The 15,964-nt window shown below is 41.0% G+C and overlaps 1 protein-coding gene across 6 annotated transcripts in view; it reads right to left on the reverse strand.

Moving 5' to 3' along the window:
• The window catches only part of TRMT9B (tRNA methyltransferase 9B (putative)), a 61,613-nt gene that overhangs the window by 24,655 nt on the left and 20,994 nt on the right, over nt 1-15,964 (reverse strand). For 5 of the 6 annotated variants that reach the window (XM_082715497.1, XM_082715498.1, XM_082715500.1 and 2 more), the window contains one exon: nt 9,512-9,700. The exons of the other annotated variant lie outside the window; for it this stretch is intronic. The gene's annotated coding sequence lies outside the window, so the exon portion shown is untranslated. The remainder of the gene's footprint in view (nt 1-9,511; nt 9,701-15,964) is intronic. 6 annotated transcript variants of the gene reach the window in all.

The following is a 15,964-nucleotide window of genomic DNA, read 5'->3' on the forward strand; positions in this document are numbered from 1 at the left end:
TAATTTGAAAGGTAAGGAGAAGACAGAGGAAGTGGACCACTGAAAATTCAAAGAACTGATTTGGGTCTTACTTTAAGTGCCACGGGAAGTAGAAAGTTCTCGTTGGTGGACGGGTTGGGGGTGGGTAACATGATTGGATTTACAATATTTACAGTTTTAAAAGACTGCCCTTGGCGTATCTAATTCTAAGGAGATTAGAGTAGCTATTATTTGTATCTGTCCAACCACGTTCAGAAGTCCCCTCATTCTGATCATTTTTATCTTGTCCTGCCTGGATGGACATATGACCCAGGCATGGCCGATCATGGTATCGTATCCCTGGACACAATCATTGGTCCAAGGTGGGCAGGTGATACAAGGCGGGCCAATTAGAGGCCTTCCTGGAGTGATCTCCAGGTGGAGCTAAAGAACCAGTGGCTTTGGGACACCTGGTTGGCTTGGTCACTGAAGTGTCCAACTCTTGATTTCAGCTCAGGTTCAAATCTCAGGGCCAGGGCATCGAGCCCCCAACATGGAGTCTTCTAAAGATTCTCCCTTTCCCTCTGCGCCTCCCTGACCCACTCCCACTCTCACACACACTCTCTCCCTCCCTCTTAAAATAAATACATTAAAAAATAAATCAAAACAAAACCAAACCAGTGGCCTTGTGTCTGGCATCCCAGAGCTAGAAAGATGTGACGGTCAGGCTCCCCCATGCGGAGAAGAGCTGACTTTAGGTGAAAGAGAATGAAGTCAGGCAAAGCAAACGGATGAGAGACAAACACAGAGAGGAAAGGGAAACATGGCGCGTGTAAAGTCCCGGTTCTACAACCTGAGACTTTGGCTGAGACTTTGGGGGCTGCTCCTTATCTTCCTCACCTTGGAGTCCATCAGTTCCCCTTTGCACTCACACTTGTTGGTGTTTCTGACCTGACCACGACAAGCGTCCTCTCGAACCCAGCTTTACTTCTTACACTAAGAGCTTTGGTTTTTGTTCTGTGTCTAGCCTGTATTCCTTGGAAAATGGGAGAGGCAAGAGAGTGATAGGAAACTAACAAAAGAGGTCAGTGGCCTGATGTGTTTCCCATGGAGAGAGGAACAAAAACAAGGATCTCGGCGATTTTTTCTAGCAACAGGGTCATCATTAAGAAGTCTCAAATATTTGGTTGTCTTGTTCTGGGCATGTGATTAAGAAAACACTTCTCCACCCAACTTCATTCTGGGAAAGCCTGGATGTTGGCCATTAAATATGAACAGGAAAACAAACAAAAACAAAACAAAACAAAAAAATGTGGATTGGGTCTGGGCAGAAGCTTTAGGACCAGCGTGTAGCTCCAGCACCATTTTCCATGTCTCTGCAAAATCATGGAAAAAGCCACGTAGGTCCCCAAGGCAACTGTTCTTGATTGACACACTGCATATTTTTGAGCCAAAAAAAAAAAAAAAAAGGGAATAAACAGCTTACCTAAGAAATGTTGAATAGGTAATGAAAAAGTAAAACCTATCAGTCATATTCTATGAGGTGTGTCTTTTTTTTTTCTTCATAAAATTGACATTTTCTTTTTACTACAGATGTAACAAAACTGGGAGAAAACGGAATTCAGTATTGTATCCTGCCTTTTAAAACTTGATGTTGTGAGCGACAGAGCAACTTTTGCCTGTGGTTTTCATCAGACTTCTCACATAAATGTAACTTCCTTCCTCCCTAAATTCCATAGGACCTGAAATGTTTCATAGTCTACAAAGTATTATAATGACTTAAGCAATTACTTAAGTAATTCTACTTAATCTACTTAATCCTGACAGTTTCTGATTGCTTAGGAAACAACATTAAATATGCATCTTTGGTCAGCCCATGGTATCTAGCATTAGTCTTAAACATAACAGCACTAACCATGTTTAATGAGTAAATTGAAAAATGAAAATCCAGGAAAATTAACAATATTTTAAAATTATTTTATTGTTAACAGTTTAGGTAAAATTGAAGTATAACAAACTGCACATATTTAATGTGTGCCGTTTCCTAAGTTTTCTACATATGCACATGGGGAACCACAAGACAATTACTATAATGAATGTAGCCATCACCCATAAAGTTTCCTTATGCCCGTCTGTAAGCCTGCAGTCTTTCTTAATGCCATGTTCCTGGGCAAAGAAACAAGGAGAGATGGTGCACATTGAGACATGTCCAACACCCACAATTTCAAATGTAACTTTGAGATTTGAAGTGGGTGCCAAAAAATGGACTGCTCTTAATGACCATGGTAAAACTATGCCTATCACATGCATATATAAATAGTAGAAACATTCAGAGGACCTGAAAAGGCCTTCTGAGAAAATATTTTCTTAGTAGCTTATCAAGGAGATGAGACACTGCACTTGACCCACAGAGAGCAAAGAGGACTCTGAGAGGCCTTGTTTTGTCCCCTTGAGTGTCTCCTTGTCCCCAGGGAGGGGTCACCATAGCCGCATATTCCCAGGACAGTTCCTATAGTAACCACTCCTAGAAGGGAGCTCAGAGATGGGGAGAAGAGGTTCTAAGCTCACAGCCCAGTCACCAGAAGGGATTTGTCTTTTGTTTGTGATGGGAGTTTCTTTCTACACAATTATTTTCTCTCTGATCAGTCCTTCATGTTCTGGCTCAATGGAAAACATACTCATTCGTTTTCTTATTTAATTCTGTCTGCAGATATCTACTGGTGACATTTCTGAATTACACCCTTTTGCTGTGAGGTAAAACAATAGAGCTTTTAGAGGAAAAAGAGAGCTTCTATTTGGCCTTGAGGTAGGTTAAGGTTTCTCGAACAGGTCCTAGAAAGAACTAACCATAAAAGGGAAAATAAATAAATTGGACTATTAAAATTAAGACATCACAGGGCACCTGGGTGGCTCAGTCTGTTAAGTGTCTGACTCCCGGTTTTGGCTCAGGTCATGATCTCAGGGTCATGAGATCGAGCCCTGCATCAGGGCTCTGTGCTGAGTGTAGAGCCTGCTTAAGATTCTCTCTCTCCTTCTGCCCCTCCTGTCCCCCACCCCACCACTCACACTCCTCTATCTCTCATTCTCTCAAATAAATACATGAATAAAATCTTTAAAAATAAATTAAATTAAGACATCAGTAGGAGAGTGAAAATCCAACCCATAGGATGTAAAAAGATAGTCACACTACATACATCTGACAAAGAATTTATATCCAGAATATAAAGATTTCTTCCACATCATTAAGCAAGAGACAAACAACCCAATATAAAAAAGGACAAAAAATCCACAGAACTGCACAGTGGGCAGGAGATGAACAGGAAATATATGAAAACGTGCTCATCTTCATTCACATCAGACAACTGCGGATTAAAACCACAGTGTGATACCACACTCTAAGTGAGAGAACAGCTAACAGGAAAAACACAGAAGATACCAGGTACTGGTGAGAACATGGACCTGCCAGAATTAGAATACGCTGCTAGTAGAAGTGTAAATCATGTCAGCCTGTTTGGAAGACTGTTTGGCAAGTGACAACTAAAGCCAAATACATGCACATCCTGTGGCCCAGAGATTGTGCTCTTTATGTATGTGAATATATATCCAAAAGAAATGCCCATGAATGTTCTCCAAAAGACAGTCTAGAATTTCCACAGTAGCACTCTTCAAAATGGCACTAGCCTGGAAACCATGCATTATGTCTATATCAATAGTCCGTCATCAATAGAACAATCAAATAGATTGCCATCGATTCATATGAAGAAATACTGGAGAGTAATAAGAATGAAAAAGTCTGCGACTGTATGCAATGAGATGGCTCAGTCTCCTAAATATAATGTGAAAAGAGAAAGACACAAAAGAATACAGAGTGTAGGATTCCATTTATGCAAAGTACAGAAACAGGTAAAACAGTCTGTGCAATTAGAAGTCAAATCGTGGTTACCTGGGGGTGTGGTAATAGCAAAGGAGCAGGGAAAGTACCATTCCGGGTGTGGGTAATATTCTACTTCTTGATCTGGGTTCTGGTTACACAAGTGTGCTTATTTTGTGAAAATTCACCTAAGTGTACACTTATATGTACTTCCCTGTATATTTCAATGTAAGAAAATTCTTTCACTTTCAGACAGTTGTCTTGCTATGAAGTTTAAAGCATTTTAAAACTCAAAGCTGAGCAGAATATCCTTTCTCAGCTGTGTTCTGCCATTGCCAGGATGAATGAATGTCATTCAGTCAGTGCCTCCTGGGGGAGACCTAGAAACTGGAGATCACTAGGGTCGAAGATGAGTTAGGATACTATGTTGAGGCAGTATTCCCATGAAATTAGATTATGTAATAATATATACAGAAACTGTTGAAAGAGTTTTTAGGTCAGAAATTTAAGGACAAAATTTAAGGATTTCCTTTCCTCTTTTTTCTTGGAATAAAACTATAAAACTTTCGACGAACATAAAAAAGACCTGAACAAATAGAGATAAACCCAATGCTTGGGATGTGGACCCAACTTGACTTCAACAACCACACACTTAAAAACTGATTCACAAATAACCCTTAAGGACATGGCATAGGGAAATTTTCTGAGGATTTTATACTAATTTAAATAAGATAACATTTCATGCCAGGTTATCCAGTAACCAGTGAAGAATAAAGTCCATTTGTCCTCAGTAAAGGTGTCATATTAGGGCAGCAGGTCAGTGACTAATTGGTCTGCTGCAAGAAAAGAAAGTTACTTTACCAACCCAAGATTCATGTGCTTACTAGATAACTGAATAGCTTTACCTAAATATTTAATGTGAAATTAAGGATGAATTTTGTTAGCTCCAGCCTCCAAGAAGCACAGCTACAATGATATAAGAGGATTGTGGATCTCAGTAAATGGATGGGGACAGATATTATGTAAAGAATCCGGGAAAGATGCTGCCTTAGCCTTAGCTTATAACAGCATGTGGGTCCTTTTCTTACTTACAGTCATTCTCTAATTACTTTGTTGTTCTACCGTTACCCATTAAGACAATTCTGGGATATGTCAGTGCCTTGTTCGACATGTTTGGACAAACTGAAATTTCCTGATTTATTACTCCTATGTTGATCAGCTGGAAGGTTTAGCTAGCTGTCGATGAGGCTATCTGCAAGGGCACTTACTGGAAAAACCTGCTGAGCTTATGGGAGAATAAAATCCTTCAGAATGATTTCACAATATTAATAAGCCTTAGAAGCAAGGGAACAGCAATTTGGAGCCTAACTGATAGGTGGACAGTTAATCTCCTGCACAACACAGTTGTAATAGAAGAAACAGAGGAAACAAAGAAGGAGACAAAAATATGTGCCAATACAGTTTTTCTTTAAGATTCTATTTATTTATTTGAGAGGGAGAGAGCAGGGGGAGGGACAGAGGGAGAGGGACAAGCAAACTCCATGCTGAGTGTGGAGCCTGATGCAGGGCTCAAACCCATGACCCTGCGATCATGACCTGAGCTGAAATCAAGAGTCAGAGGCTTAATTGACTGATCCACCCAGGTACCCCTGTAGTTTTTCTTTTTAAGGGAGCAAAATGGAAGGATAAGGAAGGGGAAAGGCAAAAGAAGGGAGAAGAAAAGAAGGGGAAAAGAAAAGAAGGAGAAAAAAATGGACAACAAATATATTTTGAAGGATTATCATGTGCTTCCTATATGTTAATGCAAAAGAAGTAAGACATGGGAAGGGGGAAAAGTAGATAAAGATCTAAGATCTAAGAGTCCCAACTTTATTGGGATAAAAATAAAGAAGAGATAAAATACATAGTTTTATGTTTTTATTAATTTATATCTATTCCAATTAGGGCTCAGAACTACATATTTAGATTCTAATATTCACCATTCATAGAATGCATTGCCATTAATCAATCATTAACAGAAATCAGATTTGACAACTTGTAACTGAAATTTGCTTGAAGCTTTGTATTAAAAAATTAAATTTCAAAATCACACCAAAGAAGCTTAAAAACTCTTGCTCTAGAAGTCTAGAATTGTAGTATGCTGGAGTTTAATATCTTATGTTCATTTCCAGTGTAAATGGAAATTGCTAAAAAGGAAACTGTCTATGAGCCCTGCTTGCATGTAGAGTAACACATCTCCAAATGAATGCATGAGAAATTAGGATCGTCACCTTAGAACTCAATTAAATTGTACTTGTAAGAAGTATCTATTCAAAGACTGACCCAAACTGGGCAAGCCACTGTGTTTCTTTTCTTTCTTTCTTTCTTTTTTTTTTTTTTGGCCACTGTGTTTCTTAAAGCCCTTTTGGGGCATTTGGATGGTGTTGTCGATTGTGTCCAACTCTTGGTTTTGGCTTAGGTTGGGATCTCAGGGTTGGGATCTCAGGATTGTGAGACCAAGCCTCACATCGGGACCTACACTAAGCGCAGAGTCTGTTTGAGATTCTCTTCCTGCCCCTCCTGCTTGTGTGCTCCCCTCTCTCTCTTTCTCTCTCTTTCTCTCTCTCTCTCTCTCAAACTTAAAAGTTCTATCATAGCTAAGGCACAGAAATCAAATCACTTCAGGTCACCCGATGGGTCTGAAGGTCTGACTGCTATGAAAGGACACTAATGTGTGGAACCCAGAACATGAAGGCATGAAGTCACTGCTGAGGATAATTTCTGGTCAATATCTGTTTGTTCCTTTGTTTGTAAACAGTAAGACTTTAGTATGAAAGAGCAGAGGTAGTTGTGAAAAAATCATTTTGGAAATCTGAGATTCTGTGAAATCACTGATCTCTCCCCAAGCCTGAGGCCACACACATATGACCATTATTTGTATTTTAGAAATTTTAGAAATTAAATTTTATTTATTTAAGTGAGAACATGTGCCCATCGAGGGGGAGGGGGAGGAGAGGGAAAGAGAGAACCCCAGGCAGACTCCCCACTCAGCATCGAGCCCCACACGGGGCTTGATCCCAGGTCCCTGATATCATGACCTGAGCTGAAATCATGAGTCAAATGCTTAACTGACTGAGCCACCCAGGCGCCTCAGAGCTTAAATACTTTTTAGAAATTTCTGCTTATCCTCTCTTCTTTTGAGGAGCTGCCCACCTCAGACTCCATTGATGCCGGGGCTGCTGGTCACATAGGCGAAGGCGGTCGACATATAATCCAATCTGGGACAGTCATTCTCTCTCCCCTGAGAAACTGGTAAGAGGTAGTTGGAACCCAGTTCCCAATCGCACAAGCCAAAGATGCTCAAGTCTTCCAACTGTTGCCTTTCCTGGGGTTTGGCTTGTAGCTCTTTCTTCTGTCAGCTCCTTAGTACATTGCCAACAAATCCCGCCTTCTTGCCTGAGGAGGAGTTTGTTTTGATGTTTGCTGCCAACAGACTTTATGAACAGACTTAGATGGGTCTTTGCAACCACGGCACCCGCCTCAGGGGGTGTCACAGCGGGCGAACCGCGTTGTGGCCACCAGAGTTCCCGATAGGACTTGCCACAAATAGACAAAAAGACCCTTGCTCAAGCTGGATGGCGCTAAAACATGCTGGGATGGCAGTGTCTTCTGGGAACCAGCGCTGGCCCAGAGGTCAGAGTTGTGATGCTACCACTGCCATCTTTGTTGTATCTCTGCCTTTCTTTTTGCAATGCCACAACCTAGTATCTGAGCTGTTGTTACAGGCTTCCGCTCATTCTGCCCCGCCCCCTTGCCTTCCTCCCACTCCCCACACCTTCTCTATCCTTAAGGCTGCGAGTTTGCACCATCCTTCCTCCATTAATCATCGCTTGCTGGAGACACTGTACATCCAGCAAGGGCTACACAGTATGCGTGTTACTCCTGGCTTGATGGTGGTTTGTCATTTTCCCTCCATGAGCTCAAGAAAAGCAATCTAGAATCTCTGCTTCATGCCAATCCTGGATAATTTTCCAGATAACGGATAAAAGCCATTTAATAGTGTTGAAAGCCTCTCAGGGGTCTCTATTCTCTGTGGGAAGAAGCTTGTACTCCCCGGTCTGGCATTCAGAGCCTTCCACAACCGGGTCCCAGTCTGTCCTAGAGCCACCGCGTCTCAAGCTTTCAGCTTCCACCTGAAGACCCCTTCTCACCCTTCTGTCAGTGGGTGTCCCACAGCTCTTCATTCGGGTTTGCCAAAGCCAGCAGACTGTCCTTTGTCATCTGAAATGCTCTATCACCTTCCCCTTCCAAAATCTTACCTGGCCTTTGAAGTCTAGCAGACTTTTTCCTCCTCCATAAAGACTTCAGGCAGAGCCATAGATATTTGCCAGCCTTCCCCACTCTTCCTGTGCTCTGCGTATTTATGATCTATATCACTCTTCTCACTCTTCGGACATTTCTCCTGATCCCATATTGAATTCTCAACTTCATATATGTGCCTAATGAGATTAGAAGCTCCTGGAGGGCAGGAACGGGACTAGGACCTTTCTTTGTCTTTGGATCATGCAAAACACAGAGCAGTCACTCAATATCTACCTGCAGAACCAACGCATCTGTGAGCCTATTGCTTAGTTCCTTCTGCAAGACAATGGTACTTAACTCCAGACAAACTGGCCCTCAAGTATGGGGTCAGAAATCATAAATGCCCTGCTGGAACCAACAGGAAACAGGGCAAGGACTGAGCTTTTCCCCAATTATCTTTCCTATTTCATGATTTCCTGCCCCGGCAGAGGCTGTTTCACACATGTACCCCAGGCAGGCAGAAGTCATATTTTTGTAACTAAAAGCAAATGTAAGCATATAAATTGTTCTCCCATTATAAATGCCACAGAGGACGCAATATTAAAAAAGCAAACGTAAACTCTAAATTGTAAAGACCTACTCCATCTGCAGTTCTTTTTTTTCCCCTCCTAATTAGTTTGCCAGAATGAGCTACATCACCTTGTTTTTCTGCTTAATACCCTAGGAGATTCTGATTTTTCTTTTTTAAAAAAAGATTTTATTTATTTATTTGACACAGAGAGATCACAAGTAGGCAGAGGCCAGGCAGAGAGAGAGGAGGAAGCAGGCTCCCTGCTAAGCAGAGAGCCCGATGTGGGGCTCGATCCCAGGACCCTGAGACCATGACCTGAGTGGAAGGCAGAGGCTTAACCCACTGAGCCACGCAGGCACCCCTCTAATTGCAATTCTAACATAACAATACAAGTTGGTCAGGACAGTTCAAAGACTTAACTACAAGATACAGGTTTTTTGTTTTTTTACCTTTTAATCCATACAAGATACAGGTTTTTTGTTTTTTTTACCTTTTAATCCCTGATCCTTCAAACTTAACATCTACATATTACTTTCAAGTACAGACAATACTGCAAAGTTTTATAGGATAACAGCTATCACTTAGCAATGCTCTTTACTAGAAAAACATTTCACATCTAAAAAATACTACATGCTTTCTTGTAATTTGACCTCACCCCATGTAACTATTTTTAAATTCTTTTTGCCACCTTGTACAAAAATAAACTCCAACTTACTTTATATCACATTATCGTAAATTTAAAATTATCGAGATAGGGGCTAATGAGGTTTGCCCAGTGCCCCAGTGCCCTCCTGTTATTTGAATTATAGTAAAAGCTAAAAGCTACTAACCTGAGTCATCTTGTGATTACAGGAAAATTACTTCTTGCCTTTGTGAGTTTTTACCCTTAGAGAGTGACAGGTTTTGCCCATGACTTTGTCAGTGTGGAATGTAAATGAAAAGTAGTTGAGTGAAATCCAACAGCGAGGTCCTTCACGCGATGACGCACTTTGCATGAGTCTCCGAAAGGAACACAGGCCCTATTCGGGAAAACACAAATGCTCAATGTCATTTTACATAAGACAAATACTGAACCAGCCACAGCTCAGGCTGACCTCTTGACCCATGTATAAATTACCCAGAGAAGAAGGGATTAGAAAGAACTGGGAATATATGGAGAATGCCAGCCGTGGTAAGAGCCATTTCTGAATTAATTCTTAAGCTTTCTATAAAATATACGGTACTTTCTCCCAAAAATTACATTGAATGATCTCATCTTGTTCCTAGAAAAATGACAAGCACTGAGGGTCAACTTTGAATCCCATGGCTTAAGGAAATGTATGCTATTTAAGACAATATTACCAAACTGCATTAAATCACGCCAGTACAATTTAACTGCTCAAAATTTGTTCATAATATCAGCATCACTTTGAGACGTACTGCTACTTATTCTTCGCTGTTCACATTTCTTTTCTTTTCTCATCACACAGTGGGTCTGTCATGAAACTCATCAGAAGACTTAGTTACTTTTGAAAATAGAGATGGGCCTTGTATGCCAAAGAGCACTTTGTAATGTAGAAGTCTTGGGGTATAAAATGAGATCTGGAGGAATGCCTGATGTGATAGGAAAAGCCAATTCTGTAATACTCGGGGACCTGATTCCTTGTCTGTAAGTGAAGCAAATTACTTAATCTAGATCACAGTTCTCAACCATGTTCCCTAGTCTTCATTTTCCTTATATGTACATCTCACTGCCACAGACTGCACCTCCTACTGTAGGCAGTGATCTCAGGATGATGGGGTGACATGCACGTGGCTTCCCCCTGCTCTTTACCCACACCAGTCTTGGTCCCCTATCTGGGAGCGCTTTGGAAAGCTTTATTTTGGGTCTTCAGAATTCTATACATTTAAACCTCAGTCATCTCTCAATCGTATCAGATATATGATCTGTACCACTGAAAGCCCCAAGGGTTGACTTTTTAGGAAGAACATTTAAGAAGGGTCTTGAGAGAGCTATTTGTCATTGGATCTCATCTTTCCTCTTACAATTTTAGAGCCTGCCTTTATCGTAGAGGAGATGATGTGGTTTACTGAGCCCTCATGCTAGTCCTGAAAAGAAATGCTCTCTACTTAGATCCATGCTTGCATACTCCCTCCGTGGAGTGCCAACTTGGCTATGCGCCTTTCCTTCAGGCATTAGTGCCTACATCTATTAACCTTGTCCAGTGTGCACCTGAAGATGAGTCCATAACACTAGCCAATGAAAGGAATTGTAGACAGTGCAGAAGGCATTTGTGAGCTATTTGGATGGGAGCAGGGTGGGGAAGATTTTCTGTACACCAAAATCATGCCTTTAATACCTACACGTGTAACTGACTTTCCTTATGTTTTCTAAATTAGGATCCAAATATCCCCCCGCTGAAAATGTGAATTTTGTCTTCTCGCAGAAGTTGCTGGGCAAAGACAAAATAGGATAGTGTCTGTCTTTTAAAAATGTTGAATTCAGATGAGCCCTTTTATTATATTAGGCATATATCTCTGGAATAGTTAGTAGTAAAAAACTTATTTTCTGCACAGCAAAGGAAACAATCAACAGAACTAAAAGGCAACCTATGGAATGGGAGAAGGTATTTGCAAATGACATATCCGATAAAGAGTTAGTATCCAAAAAATATAAAAAAGTTACATAATTCAACATCAAACCTCCAAATAATCCAATTAAAAATGGTCTGAAGACATGAACAGATCCTTCTCCAAAGAAGACATACAGATGGCCAAGAGATACATGAAAAAATGCTCAACATCACTCATCAGCAGGGAAATACAAGTCAAAACTACAGTGAGCAATCACCTCACACCTGTCCGAGTGACTAAAATAAAAAACACAGGAAACAACGGGTGTTGAGGATAATGTGGAGAAAAAGGAACCTTCTTACACTGTTGGTGGGAATCCAAACTGGTGCAGCCACTGTAAAAACAGTAGAGAGGTTCCTCAAAAAGTGAAAAATAGAACTGCCCTATAATCCAGTAATCTCATTACTGACTCTTTACCCCCAAACACCAAAACACTAATTCAAAGGGATACATACACCCCAATGTTTACAGCAGCATCACTTACAATAATCAAGATATTGAAGCCACCCAAGTATCCACTGATTTATGAATGGATAAAGAAGAGGTCACACACACACTCAGGAATATTATTCAGCCATAAAAAATAATGAAATATTATCATTTGCAATGACATGGATGGAGCTAGAGAGTATAATGCCAAGTGCAACAAATCAGAGAAGATTTCACTCATATGTGGAATTTAAGAAACAAAACAAATGAGCAAATGGGGGGAAAGAGAGACACGCCAAGAAACAGACTCTTAACTATAGAGAACAAACTGATGGTTACCAGAGGGGAGGTGGGGGGGGGTGAGTTAAATAAGTGACAGGGATAAAGGCGGACACTTGTCGTGATGACAGCTGGGTGATGTATGGAATTCTTGAATCACTGTATCGTATACCTAAAATTAACATAACACTGTACAATAACAATACTGGGATTAAATTTTCAGAAAATCTCCTTTGGTAATACTGTAGGCTCATATTTCCTGGCTGGGTTCACAATGAAGACAGAGAAAGAACCCAGTTAAATATTTTAGGTATGATATTCAGCGTGTAAGGCCAAATATAAGAGATATTATGTAAGGAGAAAGGATCAGATTAGCAGGACTGGGGGACCCAGGAAGAGCGTGCTGAAGAAGCAGCAGTAGGAATAATACTGCTGACATTGTAAGAGGGACCACCACCATCCTAAAACAAAATGGGAGAGACAACGAAAGGCAAACAAAATGAAACTTTGGTAATGACCAGCTATAAACTGATGAACCTTTTCTGGAATACACGTGAATATATCAAAGAAGGTTACTTAAGATTTATGCATCTGCAGGAAATAGGATAGAAGAGGGACTAGATGTTGGTAACTGACTTTGAACTGCCATGATCAGGAACAGGTTATATTCCATGTTCTGGCACGGGCTGTTTGTCCATACTCCTTATGTTCTCTGATTGCAGTGTTTTCCAGCTAGGGACAATAGAGCTTAGGATCACGATGGCTGATGTCTTTGGTGGGGGCTGCAATTTACACAGTGCTCAATAAAGGTCTATCGTATACATGTGTGTAGAAAAGAGCAGAAGAATAAAAAAGATGGTCCTTTTGATGGAGCTAAGGTTCACCATCAGAGGAAATAATCAGAGGGAGGGTTCAGGGCTGGATATATTGTTTTCTTCGTGTTTGGAAGACAACAAAGTAAGATGGATATGGAGTTCCAGAGCACAGGCTGGACTAAAGATCATTTAAAAATCATTATCCTACATCTTGGCAGTTAGGACTATGGGAATGTATTAAATCAAAAGAAATTATGCAGAGTTGAGAACAGGAATAAGATTAGAACACCACGGATCCCAAATATTTAACCTTATACATCCCCTACTAGGCAACAGATGCTTTGGAAGCTACCAGAGGAGCAGAAAATGGGTGAGGTCCCTCCTCTTCAGAAGCTCCAGGCTGATAGAAGACACAGAACAATCACTGAATAAGAGCAGCAGGAAGCAAGCCCATGATTTATTGATAAAAAGTATAGATAGCGAGCAATATTAGCTTTTATAATTTGGAGTGGCACTTTGAGTATTATTCCCTCGATGTAATGAGGCAAGTGAAACAGGATGTTATTCTAATTAATATTCCCTATGCTACACAGAAGCCCTTAATGACACACCAGAGAGATTATAGAAGAAATGGTAAGAAAAGGAACAACTAGCTTTGCTAATTTAAAATCTCATGAGCAGAACAAACTCAGGGCCTCCAAACTACATCATATGTAGTCCTAGGAGAGTATGGCACTCTCCAGAATCCCAACAGGGTTCAAAGGTCACCCCAGAGTCAGTGTAGGTTGAAAGAAAGCAGACGACGTGAGGGAAATCTATCTTGGGACAAAGACCAAATATTCTCAAGAATACTTGGTTTTCCTTGAAAATTTTTAAAGCTTACATGTCTAAATTGACTCCATTTAGGGGCAGGATACCATCTCTACAGTCTCAGTGACGGAAATGAAGGTCCTCAAAGCTTGGGGAAGAGGGTCAGTGTGGGTAGGGGGGAGGGTGGTTACGGGAGGATGATACAAAGAGGGAACAAAGAGCTCCCAGCACAGCACTGATGATGAGATAGATCTGTTCCCGAAGGCTGCTCCTGCACAGGCAGTGAATGACTAGACCTGCTTCGTTGAGCTCTATTATGGTTTATTTTGATTTTGTAGATTAGAGACTGCCAGGAAGTCAAATATGAGATTCAAGAAAAATGAAACTATAGCACCCGGCTTCCTCCAGGCCTTTGCTGCTGGTGTCAGTTTGACAAAACCAGCTCTGGTCTGCGTTAAGATAAACGCAATAAAATCTCTAGAATGGCAACTTGAAAGAAAATTGTTTTGATGCTGCAGGAGGGCAACACCAGAGGAGAAGCAGAACGTGACCCGTCTTCTTTCCTTGAAGGAAAGAAGGTTTCGGCAGGTCATGTGATAAGGAGTTCCACACTGGTCTTACTGTCAAGTGATGGTTCAAGACGGAATTGACATGAAGGCTATGGTGTCAATATAAAACGAGATATCATCTGATGATTCTCTAAGAATAGGATAAGGGGATAAACGTGAAGATGTATTCTGCATTCATAAAAAGGTGTTTATAATACCATTGATCCAAAAGTGGTATTCATAGGGTTGTCATGAAAAAAACTGGATTATATGGGGTTCAGGAAGAGAGTCACGTGCACACAAAGTACAGTAAGATCTGGACGGTCAAGCATCTTTTCCTACAGATTCGATCTGCATCTCACCTCTTATGTGCCTCCCACTCCTTCCCCACTGCCTCAGCTTGGAGTTCCTACTCTTATGGATTTCACAGACCTCTCCCAAAAATCTCAGACGGACATTTGGAGAACCAGAGGGGCCAGCTGGTTCTTTACTTGAAGCTAGGATGGACATATACACACGCCCACATGTGCGTACGTGTACACACACACACACACACACACACACAAACACACATTTTTAATGCCAATTTTATACTGTCACCATAATTGCATAGATGAATGGATAATTTACCCCCATGAAAGTTGAGAGGCCCACAATTTCAAACTAAAGAAATATCTTTAATATTGAATAATACTTAGCTTTGTGAAAAACTGACTAAACCTCCTCTAATTTTCTCATTCCATTAGCTTGATCACAAACCAACACTGAAATAAAGGGCTGAGTTTTGGGAACCAGGTTGATACGATAGTTTCTAGACCCACCAGTCCCCCAGACTTCACAGCTTTGTGCCCTAAATTTGTCCTCAACAGCATGGTCAAGATCACATCTCACTCCTCTTCGAACTTAAAGAGCAAGTCTGAATACCTCAGCATATCACACAAAGCTCTCCAAGATGTGACCCCAGCTTGTCCTCCAGCATTTCCCACTATGATGTTCCACTCAAAGTAGCCAGTCAGCAAACTGCTTGTTGCCATAAGGACTTGGCACCGGAACTTAAACCAATGATGGCTTCTTTCATTGAGAAATTCTTGCTGTGATGAAGGATAAAGGAATCAGTGTAGATACTTAGCTGATTTGTGGTCGAGGACCAGCTCCTTAGTTTGTGTCATGCTGTACCTTTATGACTTGAGTTTCTCTGAATGCTTTAGACATTTGATGTCTTCATGGTTTTTGCTCATCTGTTCCCTCTGCCTGGAACTATCTTGCTCCCCTGGAATACCTGGGAGACACAATTATTTTGGAAGGGTCTCTTTGTGCCATATTCTCTATGAAGGCTCTCCTATCCCCCAGCTAGATTCACCACCTTGTGCCCTCTTGTTCCTCCCCTTGTATGACATGGATACACATCAACACCAGCACCACGGGGGCCACCATTTGGTCTGTCCTCACGTGGTGTTAATGAAACAAGTACATGGTATCTCAAACAACACTGCTTTGGACCAAGAAACGTACCTTACAGTGAAAGAAGTAATAAATGATGTCCTATCACTGATCTTACCATGGACCTAGAAATCGCAGGCCTTTTTTAACAGTAGAATGGCCTAAGAAAGACTTACTTAAAGTCCACATGGAAACAATATCTGGTGACCACGAGATGGGGCTTGTATATATGATTCTGATCTATATGATACGTGACACTCTCTTTTTCTTATAAGTCCATTTTGGGAAAATGAGGTAGAAGGGAAGGGAGAGTTTAGAGTGATGCCACTAATAATTTTATCTAATTACT

Source organism: Mustela nivalis (genome assembly GCF_964662115.1).
Source record: "Mustela nivalis genome assembly, chromosome: 20".
NCBI lineage: Eukaryota > Metazoa > Chordata > Mammalia > Carnivora > Mustelidae > Mustela > Mustela nivalis.